This window comes from Calypte anna, chromosome 6 (assembly GCF_003957555.1).
Source record: "Calypte anna isolate BGI_N300 chromosome 6, bCalAnn1_v1.p, whole genome shotgun sequence".
Taxonomy (NCBI): Eukaryota; Metazoa; Chordata; class Aves; order Apodiformes; family Trochilidae; genus Calypte; species Calypte anna.
Genome location: NC_044252.1, coordinates 24,428,046 through 24,453,460, shown reverse-complemented (window position 1 = coordinate 24,453,460; position 25,415 = coordinate 24,428,046).

The following is a 25,415-nucleotide window of genomic DNA, read 5'->3' as shown; positions in this document are numbered from 1 at the left end:
CCAGCCACCTGAATATTCTTTTCTTCCTGTTCCAAGTGGTTTGAGAGGAAAAGTTATAGAGCAGATGAACCCACAAAGATGAATGAAACCTGCTTTGCCACTGGTAAGGCAGCCAATGAAGCTGGCTTCAGTATTTTTTCTTTTTCTTCTTTTGCCACTGAGCTCCATGAGTGTAGTACTGCACAAGGCCTGGGCATGCTTTATCTTTTAAGGCCTGGTCTAAACTTGTATAACTTTAAGGCAAACTATCAGTTGAGTTTATAGGCTTGGGATTAGACTTTAAAACTTCTGCCTTAGAGCCATGATTTCAAATCCAGACTTTGATCCCAAAGTTCCTGAACTGCGGAGATGCTTCTGTGAAGAGTTCCTTGGGGAAGTGTCATTATTTTTAATCAATTTTTGGGATTCACAAAATAAGCTGTTATTGCTTACATCATTTATACATGCTCTCTATGCATTATTTTAGTGTTCATTGCTTATTATAGAAACTCCACGATAACAGTGGTTTCAATTACAAGCCTATTAGACAGGTAAGTGACATGAGAAGCATACTATAAAGTTACACTCTTCTTGCTTCTTCAGGCAGGCAATGCCTGCCTGAAGGCAGGCATTTATCAGCATTTATCAGTAGATAAATGATTTCCTAATTAACTGGTTATGTTGGAATCCCAGTTTCACTCAACAAGTGAGCTGGCCAAGAGATCATATGTCCCTTCACTTTCCCCTTCACCTGTATCATCTCCTGTGCTGGGAAACTCTTAACCTCAAAAGGACTCTGGGCCAACAGGACTCTTGCCCTGACCACAGGCTCTTGTTTAAATTTCTGATGTTGCAGCCTGAGATAGCATAGATACATTTTGCATTAATCTGTCTAAAGGGCCTGTTTCTAAAGCTAGTGATCTTGTTGCTTTCATCATCACAGATCATTGCAAATCTCCAACATGTAGCATGTTATGTGTCATTTTGCTCCATTCCACTCATTTAGGTGTGCCTTCCAGCTTTTCCAGAAAGGGGAGATGCAGGAAAAGTCTCCTCTCATAGTAACAATCCCTGTTTAATCTCTGAGTGTAAGCTGACTTATAATTAGCAGCTTGATCCAATTTTTTCAGAGAGGTTCTAGTAAGACAAATGAGGAAATAAAATCTGTTTCATCTTTGCCTTCAAAATGTTGCTTCTCTTGTTGCAGCTCAAGAAGGAAAGAAATAATACTTTGATATCACCAAGGCCCAACGAGTACAAGAATTATGTTTGTTGTCTAACAGCAAAGAAGAGAAAAGCCCCTGTGGTCCAAGATCACTCATGAAGAACAAAATGATGTGATGTTACTCACTGATGGGAAACGCCTTTCCTGACTGTGTGCAACTGAATCACATTGCCTGATTTCCTACCTGGAAAGGGCTTTCAATACCACCCTTTTGGGACTGGAGAAGAGATGGGACTTTCTCACGCAGCATCTGCTCCTCTGTAAGGGGCTCCCAAGGGGCAGAAGGCTGAAAGAAAGGAATACACTAGTTAATAACTAGTTAAGAGATCCCCTTCAAATGTCCTTTAAAAAAAGTCTAATTCACAGGAGGTACTTCTGATGGACAGATGATTTTCTGAATTACCAGTATTTTGAAGTTGTCTGTTTTCATTCTTCAAGGTTTCTAGGTGAAGTCTGCATTACTACTACAGCAAAATAACATGGCACTATAGAATGCAAGTTTACCTGCAATCCTAATTATCTTGCTGACCCTAACCTGACCAAACCTGTTATGGCATTTGATTGGCAACCATAAAGCAGCTGAATATTAGATACACTAGAGTTCACTAGACTGCCAAGAATCTGATTTCAAGTTTTTAATGAAAAAACCCTCACAATTCCAGTTATGAAGCCCTCCTCAGCATTTCAGGGGGTATACAGTCTCTCAGGTAATACAGTCTCTCTGTATTTTTGACTGAAAAAGTTCTTGAACGTGGAATTATTTTTCTGAAGTATTTTGAAAATTCCCAGCACACTGGAGACCTTACTGTAAATGATTTTATTATTTATTATTTTACTCTATAGAGGTCATGGAATGACAGCATATGCCTGCTTTCCCCAGATTGTTTACTTAAGCTTAAATTTCAAGCTTTAAGTTTCAGGTTTATAATTCAGCTAAATGTTTGATTCTTAGAGCTGAAACAATAATTTTTCACTCGAGTTCACAAGACTCGGCTTACCATCCATTTCTGATATTTCTGTCCGGGAGATAAAAAGTGCCACCTATGAATGAGGTGAGATAGTACTAGACTGAAAAAATATATATTGCGAAATATATATTGCAAAACTCTTAGGAGAGGAAAGCTGGCAATTTCATGCCATCTACTGAGAATGGCAGTGATACTGTTTATATGAGAACTGAAATTAAGATTTCAATTGCTTCTAAATAAGGAAGCACACATGCACAGACACACGCAAATGCACAGAAATTATTAAACCAGAAATAAAGAGGATAACAACAATGGGTTGCAGAGGGGGTTTGATTATTTCAGCATGTGGCCTAAAATACGGCAGATTCAGCAAGATGCAGATTTGCATAACGTAATGAGATTGGAATAAAAGTATAAGGAAGACAGACCAAGTGCTAATTAACTTGACACTGCAGTATAAACATCAGGATGGGAGGACAATACAATGCAGGAAAACATTCCAGGGACAAAAGGATAGTGGTCTTAATTGCACTTTAAAAAAAATTTAAAAACCTCTTGGATAGAATACTCTCAAGGCACTGCTTCCGTGCCTTAGTTGACCCTTGACAGAGATTGCCAGCCTGAAGTTATTTTGAGCTACATGTTCCTGACAATTGCTAGACTGGAAAAGAACCTGATCACTTCTTCTCTGAATGGAGCCAGACCAAATCTATGGCTTAGTGCCACAGCACTGAAATGGAGAGCAAGAAGCAAGCCCTCCATCTCCTCTAGAAATATCTTGCCTTATTTTTAATCTGAAGGTCCTTTGTAATGAAATAAATGGCCTATTTGGTGTTCTTCTGGAAAGGAAGAGTTTCAGCCTCTTCCCTTCCCCTGAAGACATAAATTTGGGATATTTGGCCTCTTGCCTTTTTCTGAGGACTAAGATTTGGGAGTAGAACTCTTGTCCCTTGTATACAACATCACTTGTCACCCAGAAAATCCTAATGGTTCTGCAAACTTTTTTGCTGCCTTCAGGGCTGAATAATGAGAGCTAAATTGATAAAAAGCCTTTTTAATACAAAAATCATTAATATTTAACAGCTGGAATAAACCTTAAAAATGTAAAATTGAGGCACGTGAGTTTCTGTAGTCACCTTCAGCCACTCTATTAAGCTGATCCTTTCTTTCTAAGGACTGAGTGGATAGGGTGGGTGTGTGGATACTGTGCAAAGGGAGAATTTTAAATTCTGGAGGACTGCTCTGCTCCCCATGTTCCAAGTTCATAAAAAGAAAGAGGAGCAGAAGAACACTGTTCCCAAGCCTGAGGCCAGGTGCAGAAACTTGAACTCAGAGAGAAGTAATTTGTACTTTTAGCTCTGAAACACTCCTCTACAGTGTGCCAGCTGAAGTGTAAGCCATGACAGTGGTGTAGTCATCTTTTCTCAAGGGGAACCCTACTCCTCCTCTCAGTGGCCTGTTTAGAGGACAAAAAGCTCAATTAGAATCCTCAAGATTAAGCCATTTTCTGGGAAGAGCTCCAAGAAAACTTTAAGACACCTACTTTTTGCTTTTATTAGGTAAGTGGTTCTTCAGTAAGTATAGTAGGTGAGCAGAAGAGGCTTTTGAATCCGGCTTGGCAGCTAGAAATAATGAGTTAATTAGATGAGTTATACTGTTGTTCCAGCTACTGCCACTTGACTGCAAAACTCTTCAAGCAGTGAAAAAAAGGTTATTTGCAAATGAAATTCTGAAATCTGAAAATGAAGAATTATAGGTAATAGATGTGATGAAAACACTTTGACCATCTTATTGGATAAAAAGAAAAAAAAAGTCCCAAATAATTTACACTATAGGTGATATTAGGCATATTAGTTGAACAGGATAATACCACACTCCACATATCTTAACTCCATGTGAGAAATTAATCAGCTCTGTTTATATTTGACATCACTGATGATTTGGAACTGGCATTTCTTCTTCCTCTTCTGATTTCTAAGGATATATAAGGATATATATCCTTCCTTGTTCCCATTTCTCCTTAGTACTGAGACATTCCAGGCACATCTTCATTCTGGAAGCAGCCAATGGCTTTTTCATTGCTGAAGGCTGCTGTGCAGGGAGTCTGTACTCACAAACAGTCTGAATTTCCTTTGAGGAGGGGTTACTTACTTAGCCAGAAGGAACTGTCCCCCTGAACTGTATCAGTAGGCACGGGGGAGAAATAAATGCCTTCTGAGTACATGGATGAATGCATGCAATGCTCTGAAATTTTCATGGAAGTCTCCTCTGCTTTGGCTTTCTACTTCAACTTACTAGGCCCTTCATTAGATGGTAGATATACTTCAAGTAGTAGAGTACTGCCCATGGCCATACATCATCTACAATGTTTATCATGTGTACTTGAATTCATCCTTGTAAATCTCAGGAATAATGCAACACTCAATCACAAGAAAATAGGAAACAGCATGAAGCTGCCTCCTTCGGGAAAATCTCAGTATTTCAGTGCATAGTTATTAACTTCATTTGTTAAGGAATATGTCATGGTCACAGTAACACTATAGGGCTTGCAGCATCCAGTGATCTCCCAAGGAAATTCAGCTAATAATTGGTTATAAGATGCCAAAAACAATAATAAAAATCTCTATGTTCAGATTTGGTCTCCTATTATTATTTTAATGTTATGCAGTGAGAGAAAAACAATTTTCTTCTTTTTTTTTTTTTTTTTAAATGTCAGTCAAACTACACCTAGAATCACCTCTGGAGAAAAGGGACTTTTTCCTCTGTTTTGGGGAGTGGGGTTGGCTGGTGTGTATCATTAACCCATTTCTTATTCTTCCTTTGAGTTATGTTCCTGGAAATTTTAGACAATGTCACCAATTCAACCTGCAATTTATAGAAAAATTTGGAAAAACAATATAAAAAATTTCTACCTCAATGCATCAGATTCTCTCAGTCATGGAAATAACATAGTGTCAGTCACTTCCATCCCGTATTTGTAGAAAACATTAACAATCTTCCTCTGACACTGTCCAGGTAAATTCTACATTCACATGGTAACAAATTGTTAGGTTATACAGTATATTAGATTAACATCCTAAAAAAGTACAAATGCTATCAGAGCATTTTTGCTAGAAGATTGCTCCAGTTTTCTCCCAGGCTTTTCCCACCCAAGAAAGAAATTCAAGCATGTCATGGTTTAACACTGGCCCGGCAATTAAACTGAATAACAGACGCTCTCTATTAATCTCTCTCTCCTCCTTGATAAATAAAGGAGAGAGAATAAGGGAGAGAGACTTATGGGTTGGAAACTAAACTACACAACTTTAAAGAAACAGTAATGATAAATAGGAAAAATTACTAAATATATACAAATATACAGGAAAATGGAAACCACATTCCTCCCCCCTTTTCCCCAATAACTCTCACGTCACCACCGAGGCTGCAGGGCAGCCCTGGGAAAATCCAGGCTGGACTCCTGGAGTTGGCAGCAGTCGGAAACTGGAGGCAGGAACACACAGATATGGGCTGGCACGGATCAGGACCACAGGCAGACGAACGGATGGAATCCTTCCAGGATGCTGGGTGAAGGAAGGGAAACAGGGAAGGCAGGAAGGACAGGCAGCCGGAAGCTGGAAGCAGGAAATCAGGAAATCTGGCTTGGCCCTCGTGATCCCTCAAATTTATACTGAGTATGACGTATATGGGATGGAATACTCTGTTTGGTCAATTCTGGCATCTATCTTGTCTGTTCCTCCCCAAAGCAGGGCTGCAGATGGGACCTCTTTACTCCTTCTGGAGGGTAAAAGTTTTCCTCAGAGCTGAGCAGTGTCCTTGGCTCTGCATACCAGTCTCTAGCAGTAACTATAAACATCAAGTGTTATCAGTTCTAGAAGCACACACTGTCTGAGAAACTTGCTGTTAATTTCAGCAAGTGCAACTACTTAAAGAGACTCAGTTAAAAAGAAAAGTACAAGACAGAAAATCAGTACAAGACAGAAAATTACCTTATCCTGGCCCAAACCAGTACAAAGCAAAATGTCAGTAAAGTTTGATATTTTGAGATATAGCTGACAGGAGAATTCTGGCCTTTTGGGCTGTGGTGGATTTTAAAACATTTTTTTGTGTTGCAATTCATTACTGAAAAAAAAAAAATGGCCAAGTGCTGTCAGTCAAAGTTTTAATATAATAATAATAATTGTGTCCTCAATCCATTACACGTACTCTGTAAATGCTTCAGGAAATAAGATGCAATATTGTGATGGAAAAACCTGTACCTGCCTCAGGGAGGAGTTCCCCTAAAATAAAGGGAAATATTGTAAAGAAATTGTGGTTTTATGAGGTGAGGTATGGCAACTAGGCATGATGAAATGCTAATTTATGTCCTTCACAGCACAGTCCATCATGCTCCATCAGGAGCTACCATCAATGGAGAAGAACAAAAGTTGGAGGCAGATGGCAGCAGGTACCACCTGAATGATGATGATCCCTTCTCTCTTTGGGAAGGGATCTATCAGCCTAGGGCCTCTGCATCAGGAGCTTCATGCCTACTCTCTCCCATGGTGGAACAGTTTTTAAAGGGCTGAAATTTCTTCCTAGTTCTCTGGAAGATCAGACAGGGAAAGGATAGAGGGAAAGCAAATACATCCCTAGCTGGGACCTGCTGGCAAATAGAAACAAGAATCTTTCGGAAGCCCTTGGTCACACTGAGGCAAGCCTGGCAAAACAGAGGGGACAGATTCTCTGCAAGGTGAAGGGGACTGTAGAGTCCCTCCAGATCTCCTCTTTACTAGCATGTGGCAGCACCAGAATTTTTAGACAAATATTTGATTCACTACCATGATTTTGTGGTGAGGAGCAGGCCCACGTACTTTGTGTATTTTCACACATAGACATTCAGATTTAGTCAAGCGAGGCCATCTCATACCACTGATCAATAAATGAAGCATTCAGGCTCTTCTTTCAAAATGTTATGTTTAATTTCAGGAAATGTCTCCTTTCAGAAAGCAGGTTTCTCCTTCATAGCAATAGTTTTTCAGTCTAGCAATGGACCAGCTCCAGCCCTTTACAAACACTCAGGATTCACATAGAATAGAACCTATGACACATTCTTTCTTCCCACACATATGGTTTCTGGGCATTTTCAATCATCTTTTTGATTTCTTCTTTGGTGTAGTGAGAATTTTTCCCCTTTTATACCTTTCATGCTGGAGCAAAGAGAGAGGGCAGTTGCTCCCACCGTGCAGTTAACAAGAGGAATATGATGGGAGATTGGATGCATTGTGGAACAACAAGATTGTCTTTCCTCACTTCCTGCTTTTTATTAATTTAATAATTTTATTATTAACAATGAGCAACGAAACCTGGGCATTTTGGAACGAGGTAAGAATGACAAGATTGAAAATAAAGCCTTAAATGTTGTTCAGTAGTTTGGGAAAATGATTTGCTAAAGCCTGCAGAGGAATTAAAATAGAAAAGCACAGCTGCTTTGAATTCCTGTCCAGAGAAACCACACAAGCAAAGCTTGCACCAAAATAAACATTTTGCATATTAAGGAATTTCCTTTTTTTTAATAATCTATTATAAAGCCACAGAGTTGTTCATTCACATTTTTAGGAAAAGGGTAGTAACAGGGGAGAGTGCAGCAAAGAATTCTACCTATATTATTATTATTTCTTTTTTTGGTAAAAATCCAAAATACTAATGATAATACCATTAAGATTTCTGTTATATTAACAGTAAATTCTTGGTTTTATATACTAAAGCTATATAAAAGGTGTGCTTTTTCTTTGCTTTTAAAGCAAGTTTTAATCTAACACTCCTCATAATTCAGGTCCTCTGTAATTTGGAGTTCTCTTTGGGATTGCAAGTGCCACCAGTAATGTGCATTTCTGCAGCTGCATGTGTAAAACTTAAGCAGTGCTACAGTGGTTAAGGCAAACCCTTTAAGAACAGCATACTGCTGGCTTGTTGAGTATTCTTCAGCTCTTTCCTCTCAAAATCCAACCTCTGCCTGAGAGACAAATGAATCCTCTGTATGGGCAGTGACTGACCTAGGTAGGAAGGAAGGAGTTTTTGTAGGTCTTCAGGTTTTGCCCTTGTCTTTGTCACAATTACAGGCTCTACTGGACGAACTGCTCTGTGTTCTACCTATGTTGCTTAGTTGTATTTTATTCACCTAAACTTCTGCTTTTCAGGCTCAGAAATTCACTCAACCGCCCCCCGCCCCACCGGGTTTTCAACTACTGGAACATTTGTGCCAGAGGACACTGACACAAGCAATAAGCAAAGGTCAAAAAAAACCCCCACAGGTCCCCAGAGAGGGGCAGAGAGAGGGAGATAGAGACAAAAGACAGCTCGAATAAACGCACAAATGATAAAGAACTTCAGAATAGGGGAAATGAGATTACATCTAAAAGCTCCCAGAATAGAAGCTAGAGTTTAGAGGAAGACAGACTTCTGAGATTATTTATGATCAGCCTCTTCCACAAACAAATGTATGAGCACATGCAAACACTGAATTTCACCATTTATGAAGGAACACTCCTTTGTTCAATACAAGTAAAACCTCAACAGGAATACTTTGAGCAGTTGTCAGTAATGAATGAAAAAAGTGTGTAGCATCTAACAAGAACCCATGAACACCCCACACAGCAACCCAAAAACATGTCCCTAAAAGGAAAAAGCAGGTTTGAGAATTCCCAGGAAATAGTGTAGTAGTCTCTAAAATGCCATTAAAAAAACCTAGAAGAGAACATTCTCTATGATGAAGGTTAACACACATGAACTAAGTGAGATTCAAGTTACCTTTAAAGAAGAACTTTCTAACAGAAAGGGAGATGAAGGATTGAGATGGACATCAGAACAAGGCGACAGCAGTGAAAGTCTTTCAGGGCAGACTTGACAACTCTTCATTAGGATTAACTCTAGCACAGATGGATGAATTAGATGACCACCTGAAATTCTCTCCAACCATGTGACATTATGATATAAAATGTATTTGTGTGATGAAGGAAAGAGAGAGGTGTTTAATTCTTAGCTTCCTGGAAAAATAACTATTCACCCTTCAAACCTGGTCAAGTTAGGCACCTACCATGCTCAGTATTTTCTGCACTTTTTTGGCCTTACTGCTGAGAGTTAAAACATCTTACCATGGCAGCAGGGGCCTCTGAAGACCTCATGGACATTTGCAATGGTGTGTGATGTGCAAATGGTAGAGCTAGAGATAAACCACAGAGAACCACTGCCTGATGATGTTCAGAGGTACACACTTGACCCCAAAGCAGTACAGTGGCCACTGCATGATGCTGACAGTGATTACACATGTCATACTGTTTCTGTAGAAGGGTAATTAGTCCCACTTTGCTAACCTGATTTTATGATTTTCTGTGCTACTGCTCCCCCTAGGTCATCTCTCATTGCTTGGAACATACATGGCCTAATTCAGGTAACATGTTACTCAAAGGAAAAATAGCTAATGCAAAGGCTTTTAATGTCTGTTGCCTTCAATGAACCTTGTGCCCTAATCCAGAAATCCAGCTGAGAGAAAATCTGAAAATGAAATGCAGTGATTTGAACAAGAAAGGATACACTTTTCATAAGAGTAATTTAGAATATATATGTGCATATTGCTCTAAGCCTTCAGGAAAAAGCTTTGTGAAATGTATGTGGGAGTATTTCTGAAAACATCCCCAGGAGATTGGCAGAGGGGATTTATTAGATGGGATTTCATTGCAAGAAAATAATTAAAACTAAAACCAGTGCAACAGAAAGTCTAGCTGTGTACCTACAGCTTCTTGCCACTCAGCCATAAGCTGAGCATGGGGGCCTCTTAATTTACTGGAGAGATTTCTCAGAGTAGGAAGCATTACTGCATCACTTGGGCAGCAAGGTTGATCAGTGTGACAGATACAGCGTTGTGCAAGGCTGATGGTGCAGTTTTGTCTCAGTTTAAATGCAGTCGTTCTAGACTTTATAACAATATTGTAGCACATTTAAATATTCTGTATCAACCTAGTAAAATGTGAGAAAAGCACACAATTGTTTGTTTAAATGCCTTTGTGTTCTCAAAGCCTGTGAACTACCATAACCACCCTGCACTGCAGACAAACTCAGAAGGATACAATGGACCATGATCATTAAGAATATGCTGAATACCTGTGGTTACCAATTTATCATATCTAGCTCCTCGATCTTTTTGTAGTTGAATGAATGATGAACCTATTCCAAATCATCAATTCCCATAAAATGGATACCTACAAGTAGGAACATATTAAAGGATTTATGAAGAGTTCAGTGGGCCTGGATACCTTGTCTTGTTTGACATTGATTATACAAGGAACCTTAAAACCACAAACTGATTGATTTGTATATTTAACTAAAGCTTGATTTAATTTATCAAGGGGAGAATGCTAATTTTTCATTCATCAATAGATAAAGTCAGGTTAGAGGAGAGCTGCTGGCTCAAATCTTGTTTTCACGTTGCCTTTCTTGTTCTGTGTTCTCTATGGTTAGTTTTAAAGGCACAGGTGTGAGACCCTTCACTTCCCATGGAAATGTTTTCTGGAATGTTCAGGTGAATGGGACAACAATTTCAGTCATCCTGTGCCTGTGCTTGCACAACTGGTGAAGTTGCAGCTTGGTTAGTTTGTATGACTGATCTTTTCACAGCCCTTGAAAAGTGCCTGATCTCTCTGGAAGCTGAATTAAGGTGGAATTTAAGGGCTTTTACAGCAGATATGAGACCTGATGCCTGTGCCAGCTCCCAGATATCTTGAGATAGGCAGCCCAAGTCACAGACACGAGCTGGGCTTCTAAATACCATAGTAAGCTTTAGAAAATCATGCCCTTTTTACTCCCATCCCTTCTTTCAGCTTCAGTTCCTCTCCATTATTTGACCTCCAAATCTCTCTGGTTCTTTAGGCTGTAACTCTTTCTACCAGTAACCATGTAATCCTTCCTAAATCTGCCCTACTACCCTGAACTGAGCCTGAACCTTGGTCAGCTTGGGTTCACTTCAGGAAATCTTTGCTATGGAAAAGGACCCAGCCTTTACTCATCTCCCTGACTACCAGGTATGGGTGATATTTCTACAGACATCTCTCAGAAGAAAACTTCACAAAACTCGTGAGGTTTATTCTCTGATGTGACAAGTTAGCACTCATCTTACTTGTATGCCTGCAAAATAAGATGTCCAAACTCAAAAACAGGTCTGCAAGTCAGCCTAGCTTTCAGCACCTGTGTTTCCCACTGATTTTAATGAAATTGCATGAGCTTTGCTCTTAAGAACTTTATCCCACTTTCCTTGAAGTGTATCCGTGAGAAGTATAGTAAATTCTGAGCCTAATTTCAGACTGATTGAAAAGTGCAGTTCTGTTTTTTCTGCAGCTTTATTGACAAAATATCTTTCTGAGCAGTGTTTCCTTGCTTTTCTATATATAATTAATTACATAAGAGGCTTGTTATGTAGAAGAGAAGATACTCCAATATAAGGATGTCACATCTGGTAGATCCAGGGACAGTGAAATCTGAACCACTTCCTGTAATTGAACTGAAAGCCAGTGTTCTGTGGCTCTGATGCAATTAAACAGTACATTGGTCAATCTAGACAGGAACACAGGAGAGGAGAAACACTATTTAGAAGCAGGATTATTATAGAACCTGATACAACAAAGCACTTCAGCATGAGTTTAATCTGAAGTATACATTTAATTCTTCCTTCTACTGCAAAACATGTTAAAGTGAGCATACGCTTATTTGCCTTGCAGAATATGCTAATTATATTCAGAGAAGCAACTTGCAGGGCCCACTTCACTGAAACCATTTCATAACATTTAATGTATTTACCTTCACAATCCTCCTGTGACAAAAAAACTTGCTATTTTCTTCATTTTTTATAAGCCAAATTGGGAGTTGAGGAACAGGAGAAAAAATATTAAACTGATGAATTTATCTAGGCCCTCACTACTCAGCTGATTTTGTTAAGGTGAAGAGTAATAAGCTCAGACAATTTTGTGATTGTCATTAGGAGCAAAGTACACTGAATAGGTTTAGTACATATGGGCCAAAAGTCCCAATCCTGAAAGGTGCTTTGTGATGCATTGAGATTCCAATGACCCCAATAAGTAGTGGCAGCTGAGTTTTCCTCTTCAAACAACTCTGAAGTGAAACAAATTCACATCTCCTGATGCCGGGCAGGACATCTTAACTATTCTGGTAAGGTAGTCATGTTTACCACAGCAATATTGTACAAAACACTCTCAAGAACTGAACTTTCAACTATGATATCGCCAAGATGTCCTTCAGAGACTGCCAGGTACTTAAATGTCAGTCTCAGCTCAGTCCAGAAAAATACACCAGGTCTAATTATAAACAGATTAAGTCATCACATTGCCAAATAAACAAAACACCTCTAAAATGGTACCATAAGATATAGTTGACTTATTTCACTTGAAAAAAAATAATAAAAGTAAAAAATTTCTGAGTGCTTTGCAGAGAAAAATGTGTACTATTTGTTTAAAAATGAGGTGTTAAAACTGATGGTCAAATACTTCTGTACTAGAGCTGAAGATAACAAGATAAATCAGGAGGAGGTTTAAGAAGTGCACTGATACCAAAGTAGAAATGGATAGGGAAAAAATGGAGGGACAATGTTGATTAATGCGATAAACTCCTAAATTAGATGAGTTCTGTTAATGAGTTAATTCCAAAATTCCTCTTGCCTAAATCTTAGTTAATATTCTTTATATGAATTACTCTTCCACAGTAGTTTAAATCAATCAAAGTTTCAGAGATGAGAGTACAGTCTTTTGCCTGAAAATTCTTAGGAATTTACTTTAAAAGTCCAGCATCACAACACAGTCGAGTTTCCAATTTTTTTTCTTGGTTGCAAGAAACTTGCCAGAGGGCAGAAAAAAGCATCTGACTTCCATTAGCCTTTTCAGTAGGACTGTCATAAATTTCTTCCCTATCCTCAGGATACATCAACTGGTAGACAGACCACTGTAAGCACAAAGTGAAGCTAATCTGTATATAGAAGAAAGGTAATTTTGTTCCCATTCATTTGTCTATCTGTATAGTTTATATACACAATGCCAAGGAGTTTGGCGTGGATGAAAAAGAAAAGAGCTGACTAAAAACAATATAAAGTGTATTTTAAAAGCAGCTACAATTTTTAATTTCCTCATGAGCTAATTTAATCCATGTAGATGACTGTGCTCTTTGCTAAACCAATTGAAAAATAAAATCTGCAAAATACATTTGCAAAAGCCTGCTTGCACAAATCCATGTGGGAGAAATCTATATCCCAAGGAAAATGTGTGCAGCATATAGGGATAAGAACTGCAACGACAAGAAAAGCACAGTAATATTGGTGGTAAATAAGAAAAGCTTTGTGATGAAATAATGATTATAAAGTCCTGAATGGCTGTGTCATCCCATGAAGCTTACTTAGAAATATTTAGTTGAAGATGCTGCCTTCCAGCATTGTTCTCAACTGAGACAGCAGAAAAAAGATTAAAACATGTTACAGGAACTGCAGAGACACTTGATACAGTTCTTCTAGATACTATTATTATTACTATACTTCTAAATACTGTAAATCTAAGTGCTCTGATTAAATTATTTCTTCCCAAGAAAAACATAGGTGAAATAAAGTAGCAATTGCAAAATGTGTTTCTGTGGCAATGGGATTTCTATCCACACAGAAATACCTCATTCCTTGTTCAGCTGAGATTTCACAGGAGAGGAGACTCTGAGTAAGGTTTGATAATATGTAATGGAAATGTGTAACAAAGATTTGATTTTTCATTTCCAACTGAATTTTAGGCATATACTCTGCAGATTTTTAATATAACTTCGAATGCTGAAATAGCTTTTGGGTTTTCTCTGCATTTTTAAATTCATCCAAGCATAATGTAATTTCCCCCCTTTCTCCCCAGGGTTTTTCTGGTTTTAGTCTAGCTTAGAAGAAAAGTAAATGTCATTAACTCAAAACCCTTCCTCCTGACATGCTTCTAACGGTGCTGCTCATCCCTTCCCTCTGAAAGATTAGGGAGATCAGACTGAGAAAGGATGTGGATGAGGTCGGCTTGCAGGCACACACCATGGGTCTGTGGCAGAGTCAGGGACCAGAAATCACACCCCTGAATCCAGTTTTGTGTTACAGCACTGCACCAGAGCTGATGTGAACAGGGAAATAACTTACTCTCAACAGGGAACAGATTTAAAATACCTGTCATGTTTGTGAACAGTGATGTGATACTTGGTGCCCATGGCCCACATCTTTCTGCCACTCACAGCCAGATCAGAAAAGGCACAGCCTCTTTCAAACCTCCTCTTGGAGCAGATCTCACACTAAGTTCCATCATGTTTCCAAATAATTCAGGAGTTTTGAGCCCAGACTCATTTTCTTTTCCAACACGCAGGGGCACACTTTTAATCTAAATAGGTGGTGGAAAAAATGCCTTACACTGCATCTAAACAAAAGCATCTATCTTTTATGGAAATATATTGATATACATGACAAAAGTAGAGCAATACCTAATTTTTAATGTCAACTCAAGTATCAGTCTTATCTATTTATAGCACCTGTACTCCCATAAAAATATTATGTGTAATCCCAGTTTAAAAAAAATTAAAAGAGCATCCAAGAATTCAGTATTCAACAACACTCTCACATTATTTACTGCAGTTACTTAATGGTTTTCCACTTAAAATAGAAACAAGAGCCTCCTTTAAAATAAAATACACGCAGATTCATTAGAAAAGCTCAAAAATGTAAATTTTTGCCAGCTAAGCAATGGTCAGTAGGGTGGAACAGAACAGCATATCCAAGGATAGGCTCTTGATCCGGTTCTTAACACATCAAAATTACTGCCAGTTGTCCTGGACACCTTAGCACTAAGAAACGCTGGTATGACTATGCTCCTATCTGAGTCCATGCAAAAAATACCACCAGCTTCTGTAAGACAGAATGCAGCTGGGAAAAAGGGATAGAGGAAAAGGCTCTTTGCAGGCAGACACAAACTCCCCCTGTGCACACACTAACTTGGACACTGAATAGTTGCTCTATCCTAAAGCTAATAAGTCTTCCCCAAAGGCAAGGGGTCTTTAGGCTTACCTGTCTGCCACATCCCTAAAGCTGATTCCACTGCTTTTTCAGGTATTTGGAGCATAGACACAGAACCAAATATCTCTCTGGAAAAAAAACCCGAACAAAACAACAGGAGGCGGATCCTAAGCTGCAATCATATCCTCAGTCACTTGAGTGAGAGAGACTGGAATGGCAAAAACCTAACTGAATCCAGCAGGGGAAGCTAAAAAAAAGGCAACTGTTCTATTTGTTTAAAGGCTGTAGGGATGCAAAAGGAAATCCATTTGTGCCAAGGTAGGTCAAGAACTTTCAAATACTTCTCCTCTGTGGGTAGGGTTTGGCATATCTGTATAATTACTGCAGCATGTAGAAAAAAGAAACTTTCAAAGAACTCTTTGTTCCCAGCATTTTTAAACTGGTTCAATGCACTAAAGCTGGTATTTATTATAAAGATATATAGTACTTAGATTTCTCAGAGTTCTGTGGGTTGGGCAGCAGATACAGTTGCTTTCTTTTTCTCTGCCTGGCTTGGGCAGTAGTGAAGGTTTTGTGGCACAGGGCTTTCCAGCCTCATTCTGGGGCTCCAGGTTTCCTGTGCAACACAGCAACTCAGCCATCACCCTGTGGATCTCAGGGTGAAAAAGAAGATCCAGCTTCTTAGGCATGTTTCTGGGACCTGTGCAACTGCAAGTAGTTTGTTAGTGTTTTGTGACCTCAGTCATTTCAAATAAATGGGGCTGTACTGATATTACCTGTCTATATACTGCTGGCACTACACCCATTGTTGTTTGCTCTAATAAATTATGACGGTGTGATGTGTGTTTGCTGCCATCTTCTTGTGCTCTATGTACTTCATAGAAAAAAATGCTGGAGTGGAGCTCTTAGCACAAGAACATTTTGAGAAGAGTCTATATCTTGGAGAGTGGCATCACAAATTAAGATTTAACAGTGTAACTGCTTTGTAACCAAGGAGTAAAAAAAATCTATTAAAGCTTCACTGACTGCAAATATATACTGTCAGCACATTAAGGCCAGATGGAGCATCCACTCCCATCTAAAATATAATGTTAATTGTCTCAAACTACATATAGGCAGCTCAGTCCAGGGCTGATCACTGCCTTCTGTGTTCCAGACATTTCTCTCTTCACTTGTGTTTCCAGCTGCCTGTGACAGCCCTCCCAAACTGCACACCTAATGCCACAGGACATCCTGATCAGGTGGGGGGCACCAACATGATGGGGAATTACCCTCCTGCTGGTAGCAAGGGGACATTGAAGTCTCCCTCTGAGAAGAGAGAGCTCCACCCTTTCTCAGTGACTGGAGACATCCTGTGGCCATGGAGGGGAGGGAAATACCACAGATTCTCTGACTGCTTTCATACTTCAGCAGCAACATGCACGAGTAGAAATCAGAAGGAGTTAATGTGAGAAGGCAAAAACCCACATGGTAATTAGAGGAAGGAAAAAGAAAGTAAGGGACCCCCTCTCAGTCAATACATTGGTGTTTTTCTATCAAAAAATAATAAGCTACTATAATCCTCCAGGTGTCACTTTTACTTGACATTAATTATGAGATTAATAGACCATTAATTATGAGTTTACAAATAGCAGTTACATCATCATGCTGAGACAGGCAAGTTGTAAGAGAAGCAGCACCTATGTATCACTCAGCTTTCTATGATTCTGTGATTACAGATGAAGGTAAAGCAGGTGTGGCTGGGCCACAAGCAATTTCCCTTTCCCCATTCATACAACAGGCAATTTTCATTTGCCAGTCAATTCAATTTGATGGTCTTTCCTTTCAGAAAAGAACCAGTCTTTAATGGCTAGATAAAACCAACAGTTTGCCTTGGTCACCACAGCGACAAATTCACAAATACCACCTGAATGTCTCAAATTTTGGATGTCCAAGATGAGACAGATCATTGAAATATCAGATCATGAGGCAAATATTTCTGGGCACAGAAAAATCTAGAAAATGCAGAAGTTTTGTACAAATAAGAGTTGTTTATCTACACTTGGTAATTCTGTTCTTTCACATCATGCTGTACTCTCAAGATTCTGTTAAAGTACTCAGTGCCTTCCACTCCAGAGATGGCTGCATTTCACAGGTGAGTGAAACAAGCACCTCATGTAATATGTGCAGAGCACTTGCTGAACTTCTGTAAGCTTTATTATTATGGATTCAATCTTTATAAGAGGAAAAAGTGCATCCAAATGGTACTTAACGTGGAATAAAGAGCCCTTCATAAAGCTATTAAGAAATTAATACTTACAGAAAGACAGATGTAATTACATCTAGAAGATCAGTGCAGCTTTTAATGAAGGATTTCAAGACCCTAAACACAAACTCAGATAAGAAACTTACAACCTGGTAGATTTATTCATCCAGGGAACTTAGGAATTCCAATCTTGTTACACAGAACAAAGTTATTCTGGGATCCTACTGAAAGCATTGAGGAAGCTGGTTTGAACTGCAAGTCTGTCTTCTTTCATACACGATTATACTTTATGATTACAAATGATCCTAGTAAGAAAACCTTGAGTGTGCTCATTGCAAATGAGGCAAATGATGTGAAAAGTTGCCTCCTGTCCAAAATAGTCTCTGTTTTTCAGTGGAGATGGGAAAAAACGCACAACTGAAGACTTGAGTTGTAAAAGTCTCTTCCTCTCTCCTCTCTCTAGGTAAAGGAATTATAAGGAAATCATCATCATCACTTGCCTGCAGTTGAAGCCAGGAGACAAGGAAGGCCATTTGCATGTTCAATGTCTGTGTTAGGTTGTAGCTTGGTCAAGGAAGAGGAGGGAGAATGACTTTGCTCTGTTGTTCTCCTTCATTCAAATCCTCCAGGTTTAGCATGGGCAACACTGTGTATCTGGCTATGGGGCTCAGCTTGGAAAAAAAAACCCAGCTCATTTTCAAAGTAGAAAAATTTCACTTCAAAAGCAGAGGATTAGCATCATATCACATGCAGCCAAAGGTGCATAGAAGGAGGTATGGAATGTCTACCTGGGAAAAAGGATGCTTGGGTCCTTGGCTGGTCCCACAAAAGCTATTATGTAGTATAAGTCTAGCCCTCAATGGCTAAGATATGTCATGATTATTGATAAGAATTTTAAGTCTAAAGTTGCAAAGACATGAGAGATGTAGAAGAGAAGAAGTTTAAGGACAAGGTTTTCAACCGTCCTGCATTAGTTTCCTCTTAGTGGTGAGTTCTCCCCCTTCTATTTTGGGAGAAGCCTTTGCCTGGCCACAAGTTTTCAAATATGACTCAGAGGTAGATTGTCTACCATAAATTAATCAGATTTATAGCCTCCTGTCTATGGTATTCCTAGAAAGGAATAGGGAGACATTAAACCCATGAATACAGATTACAGTGTGTCTGTATTCTCCCCTGGTTACCAGGTCAGAGAACTCCAACAGATTATTAATATTCCTCATAATTTCCTTTACTTTCCTTACAAGCATAGAATGAAATAAAGATATTTGACTGAACAGAACATTTTGTACGATCCAGAAAAAATGCTTTTCAGAAATAACCACCTCCCTCTAATAAATGTTATCAGAACTGATTTTTCCTTTATTTGTTGCTGTGGATATTGGATGAAAAAAATCAATTATTATTTCAGCACATAAAGTGTCTTTAGCACTTTTGTTGGATAATGAATGTACTTAGCATCGTGAACTTCGATGCCAAGATCTCTGCAGGGATTTTTTTTTCTATAGGTTTCTTTTGGGGGGGGGTTGGGTGGGTTTCTGGGGGGCTTGATTGGGTTTTTTTAAACATGTATGATGTTTGAGACCTAAGGAAAATGGTACATCTCAGCCTACTGCTACAGTTTTCTATCAGAAACCTGCCTGTCATGTTTTTATGAAGCAGGTAGAAACACCCCCCCCCCCCCCCGCCTCCCCTCTCTCCCCCCTCACCCCTCTCTCCCCCCCCTTCCCTCCCCCCCCCCCCCATCGTGCTTTGATTTCCATTGTTCTATTCCTTTTTTAGGCCCTCCACCTCAGAAAAAAAAAAAAAAAGACTGGAACTGCTCGGGCACCACACATGCAAACCTTAGAGGGTTTTTCACTTCCAGTGGAACACACTGAGCTTGAGCAGCCTTACCCATATCAATTTGTGCTACAGAGATAGGAAAGAGCTGACCATGTAAGTCCACTGCTCTGTCCCCTAAGTTACTGGGCAAACAGAGGAATAGGAACAGCCAAATCCAATTCAGCTTTTGAACTCTGACGTTGATTTAAGTCTGCAGGGATGGTTTGTGTTATCATGGAAGCCAAAGAAGCCTATCTAGGCTGTGTGTGCCCAGGACCATGAAATTTACAATCTTCTTTGTCTTCATTAGCTTTCAAATTATTTTACCACAAAGGGATAGCAAAAATCAGGCAACTTCATTCAAATTGACACCCAGCCATAGAGCATTGCAATGAACATTCGGTCTCCAAAACAGTCAACAAATCCACTACAATCAATAAAGATAAGATGCTTTATAGCACCCAGATTTTCTGTATGTGTGGTCTGGAAGCCTTCCTACTGCACCAGACTTCACAGAAGCCCTGTATGAGTCCCTGGGCTCTTGGACAGGACAGCCCAGTAACAGGCCTGGGCAACCTACCACTCTGCAACTGAAGCTGAAGGTTACTCTAGGGTTACTCATAGCCTGGGCAAAGCTACAAAGTATTGCAGGCAAGTCCACTTTATTCTTATCTGTAACCTTAATAAATCATTGGCCTGCAGTGGCTGAAACCATTTGGAGAAGCATTTGAGTCTCTTACAGACAGTGACCTAAGAGCTCAGTTTCTACTCTAATGCTACTGAAAGAAGATTTAAATGCACGAGTCCTGACTGGTGTGAACTGAATGGATAATTTTGCTCCTCCACTACTCATAACACTTAATGTACTAGAGAAAAGACATCTTACTGCACACACCTAAAAATTTAATATTGATTCCAGTAAAGAATTTGACACCATCTCCCACAGCATCCTCGCAGCCAAACTGAGGAAATGTGATCTGAATGATTGGGTGATGAGGTAGACTGTGAACTGGTTAAAGGAAAGAAGTCAGAGAGTTGTGGTCAATGGGACAGTCTAGCTGGAGGCCTGTATCTAGTGGAATCCCTCAGGGTTTGGTACTGGAACCAGTACTATTCAAACTATGCATCAATAACCTGGATGAGGGAATGGGGTGTGCTGTCAGCAAGTTTGCACAAAACTGGAAAGTTTGGCTGGCAGCCCAGAAGACTGTGCTGCCATTCAGCAACGCCCAGACAGGCTGGAGAGTTGGGCAGGGAGAAGTTTAATGAAGTACAAAAGGGACAAGGGTAAAGTCTTGCATCCGGGAAAGAAGAACCCCACATACCAGCATAGGCTGGGGACTGAGCTGTTAGAGGGCCACACAGGGGAAAGGGACCTGGGGGTGCTGGTGGATGGAAGGATGAGCATGAGCTAGCAATGTGTCCTTGTGGCAGAGATGGCTAATTGCTTCCTGGGGTTAGTAGGTTGAGAGAGGCTCTCCTCCCCCTCTGCTCTGCTCTGCCCTGGTGAGGCCACATCTGGAATATTGTGCTCAGATCTGGGCAGTTCCAGAAGGACCAGAAACTGCTTGAGAGAGTCCAGTGCAGAACGACCAAGATGATAAAAGGAGTGGAACATTTCCCTGATGAGGAAAGGCTCGGCTGGGTCTCTCCACCTTGGAGGAGAGGTTACCTCATTAATGTTCATAAATATGTAAAGAATGAGTGTCAGGAGAATGCAACCAGTGTTTTCTTAGTGATAGTCAATGATAGGACAAGGGATAATGGGTGCAAATTGGAGCACAGGAGGTTCCATGTAAAGCTAAGAAAAAGCTTTTTCACTGTGAGGGGTACAGGCTGCACAGGGAAGTTGTGGAATCTCCTTCTCTGGAGACATTCAAAGCCTGCCTGGACACACATTCCTGTGTGATTTACATTAGGTTATTCTGCTCTGACAGGGGGGTTGGGCTCCTCCGCCCAACTGGTCAGGACCTCTTAATATTTCTCTTACTTCCTTTCCAAAACAGTAACTTATTAGATCATGCAATGCAACTTAAACGTTTGCATCATATGGATGATAAAAAAATTTTGATTCCTCATTACCTAAACCATAATTTCCACCACCATCACACCCCTCTCCCATTTCCCTTTCTGCATCTGAAGGAGAACTCTGACAACAACAGAATTCATTAGTCAAGCCACCTCCTGTGGCTTCATAACTCATTCCCCTTGTTATTCACTACTGAGTCATGGAGCAGAAGGTGGACGTTCTGATCTTGAGCATAGGACAATGCTACAATTTATTTCCATCAGGTGCTGATGGAAAGGTTACAACCTGCTTCATACCAAATTCAATTAGGAATCAGAGAGGGGAAGAAAGTTTCTATTAACTCCTGTAGATGCCAGAATGCTTTCAATCTATTTCTGTTTCATCTCTTTCCTCTGAAAGATTTTTAACTAATCACTACATTAGTTTAGTTCTATTAAAACAATAGGCAATCAATTTCACTTCAGCACCTTGTAAAAAGAAATTTAAAGAATCCCAAATGTTTCATAGAAAGCACCAAAAAAGATTCAGCTGAGAAGCAATTGTGACATTAAATTATTTATCCAAGTATTTCTTTTACACTGCAGGCATTTACAGGCATTTTTATATCATGAGACATTTACTATTTGTTCTGTAGGAAATGTGGACAGACTCAAGCACAGAAGGTATCATCTGTTTGTGCCTTTAAAGACAGGGATGTACCAAATTGAACTTAATGCTTGGTATACACCATTTGTCTTTTAGCTCTAAGTATCTGAAGAAAAGTTCTCACCACAGAATTAATTTAGCAGCTCTGGTTTTAATGCCAGTGAATGCTAGGAGGGCACCTGAGGTCTTCTGCTGGAGATTATCAGCTGCCTCCATGGAGAACAGCCAGATGTTGATCTTGTGCTATAGTAAAGTAGAAAGTGAAACTTTTGTTGCTTAAAACATTCTGAACCAAGACAACTTTATGTCCTCTAGTACTTGGAACAAATTGAAATAGACGTTTATTTTCTTATTTGTGTGTGGATATAAAAATTAGAGAATATGTGCAAAACTGATTAATGCATATGGACAAAAGATATGTTTGGAAATCAAAAAACAGTTTTAGCAAATAAATTAAACATTTTGATATTCACAAATCTGAGCTTGTCATTTAAATTTGCTGTTCCAACAAACTGACCTTTTGAGGCAGTTTGATATTTAACTGTCTTACTTTTTTTGAAAATGCTCAGCTTGGAGTGGTAGCCTGATTTTCTGATGCTGCCAGTTTTCTTGATGACTCAGGAACCATTTGTAAGAAAATCCATGTTTTGATACTTGATGAAAATAATTTCTTGTGCATGGACTTATGTCACATATTTATGTTAACATTACCAGATGAATGGATTACTTTCTATTAAGTTCAGATTCCAAAAGTTTATAAGGGGCCACTGCTGAAAAGTTGAACCCATATCCTCCTTGTGTGAGTCAACCATGCTTTTGGTTGCATCCTCATATGCACTGTTTCTGTAAAAGGAGTTAATAAGAATTTAAACCAGATTCCGTGAAAAGAGTGGTCAGGCAGCATCCCAAAGACCACTTTATAAACCTGAGGTTAAGACCTGGACAAGACATTGGAAGTACAGTTTAGAAAAACAGTGAGATAAATTCCATGCAATAACTTGACCCAAAGTTTTTTGCAAAGTAGCTGATGCAGAGCTGAACTTTGACTTGCAACTTCTAGCAATTGCAACTGAAATGACGTGAGAGAGGAATGATGACTGCTGCCTACTCTGCCTTTCTTACCAGACTACATCACCTCTTGGATGAGGCAGCAGAACAAATAGTATGTTGACTTCTGGACCATCACAATTCAAAGCTTGATGTGTTCCCTTCAGGGTCCACCTGGAGACGTGTCCCAACCTGTGGAGGGTACATCCATCCCTCCAATGGACAATCCAGGGTTCACAGGGCCAGCTCAGGTTTCCTCAGCAGTGGAAGCAAAAACCAATGCTAGCCCCATTCTGCTCTGGGAAGCAGAGAGGAAGGAGAAGAAAGGAGGGGTTAGATGGAGGCCTGGAGTTGGAGACATGGAGAGATATGTAGCCCATTTTTGCAGCTCTCCTGGGACTCGGATGAGTGGGATGAGAGAAGCCATGTTTGGCACAACCACAGGTCTTCTCACCCAGTCCCTCCCAGCAGCAAACGGGGACTTCTGGAGCTGTGCCACATCCCTGGAGCCACCACTTTCTCAAAAGCGCAATCTGATGCCTGCTGTGTCACAATCTGATCCTGCATGCCAAGGATCAAGGAATGCCGCACTGGAGCTAGCTTTAAAGTAGCTACCAAATGCTGCAAGAGGGATAATTGAGGCAGTAAGAACCTAGCAGAGACCAGGTAGCAAAATCTTCATTTTCTGAGTTCCTGTAAGGCATGTGGGGTTGCAGCTTGGCATGACACCAAGCCCCTGCTGGGGCTGCAAAGCAGGTAGAGGAAGACGAGTTAAACCCCTTTGGTTACAAGATGTAAATGAATATAATCCTTTTGCTTGTTCAAGGTAGTTGAATACATGTTCTGAGGCAGCCGTGGCTTTAGGGGGAATATGGAAGCTTTCGTGATTATCTTTCCTAAGGCATAGGCTGAGATTTGGCCATATCAATTTCCTACTGAATATTTATTGCTATTTTCTATACAGTGCTGTCTACTGCTTGGTACAACTGGTCCTAAGTTCAGTGAGGAATTTTATGCCCCACCACCAATACAAACTACTTTTTAGCAATACTGATGATGAATTCAGTGCTAGGAAGCAGAGATTTACAACTAAATCATAATAAATTCAGTAAATCTAAAGCTGGATAACCTATCATGCATTCAGTTACAATGCTTGCCTGCCATAAAAAGCAAATACAAAAAAATACCCCAAAGAAGGAAATCAAGCTGTCTTTCCAAGGAGATAACCCCTTCCCCACCTGATGTGTTTAGCTTAACAGCAGAGAGAATACAGAAGAATTCAAAATAGATCCTCCTTGGAGGGTTGCAAAGGACAAACCAATGAACAGTGCTGTGGGAGTGATTTATAATTTCCCCCAGTGTTAGCTGATTTGCTAGAAATAGAGGTCTGCTGCTCTGTTGAAAGTCAAATCTATGTGACAGATTTTCTTTTAATACATCAATGGTAAAGAATGATCCTGCATTTTGCTGTGTGACCAATCACCCTGATGCATGCAGCTGATATTCTACCTGGGCAATCATAATTGTACCCATACCAACAAAAGCAAAGCAAAAATAAAGCCATGTCTTAGCTGACTGCCTTACTTTCCCATTTTGCTAGTGCAAAGGCCATGAGATTCAAATTCTTTAAAACACATCAGTTAAAAAGAAGCATTTTGAGTAATCATTTTAAAACTGCATTTGCAGTGTCATTTAGAAGGATAGCATATTTAGATTCTGACTAGAGACCACTTGTTGGAAAGATTCAACTTGATAAAAATATTTAAGAATAGATATGATTTATTCTTATTTAATAAGAATGATCTTTTGATGTTCTTGTTCACTAATGAAATTTTAAGAAACTGGTAATTTTCCTTGATAACCATATATAAATACAATCAAATTTTATGTTTCAGTGCAAAAACTTTTATGTTTCAGGGCAAGAAATCATCTCTATTCAGAGTGCTCTATCTCCTGATCTGAATGGCAATTATTTGGTACAATATAGTGAAAATAAATTTAGTATTGCCCCAACTTTTGCTGGCCTTCTCCTGTAGATGACCATATTACAACTAAAAGAGCCCTTGTAGTCAGCAACCTCCATAGCCCAGGAGAAGACTCAGAAGAAGGTGATCGAAGGCATAGGCAGTTTTCCTTCCATGGGTTTGTCCCACAAAGGTGGAGTGTTAGTAAATTCCCATTTTGAAGGCAACAAAGTTACTGCTACAGCTAATGCTAATGTTATTGCTGGGAGGTGACTTTATGCAGCATGTAGCACTGCCTCTGGCTGTTCATTGAGATTCTTCACCCACAACAAAGTCTGCTACCCCACCATAGCTTAGGCAAACAATCTCTTACTAATTTCAAAGGAATTTAGACACCCAAATATTTTTTGAGGTTCTAACCCATAGATAATTTTGTAGGAGATG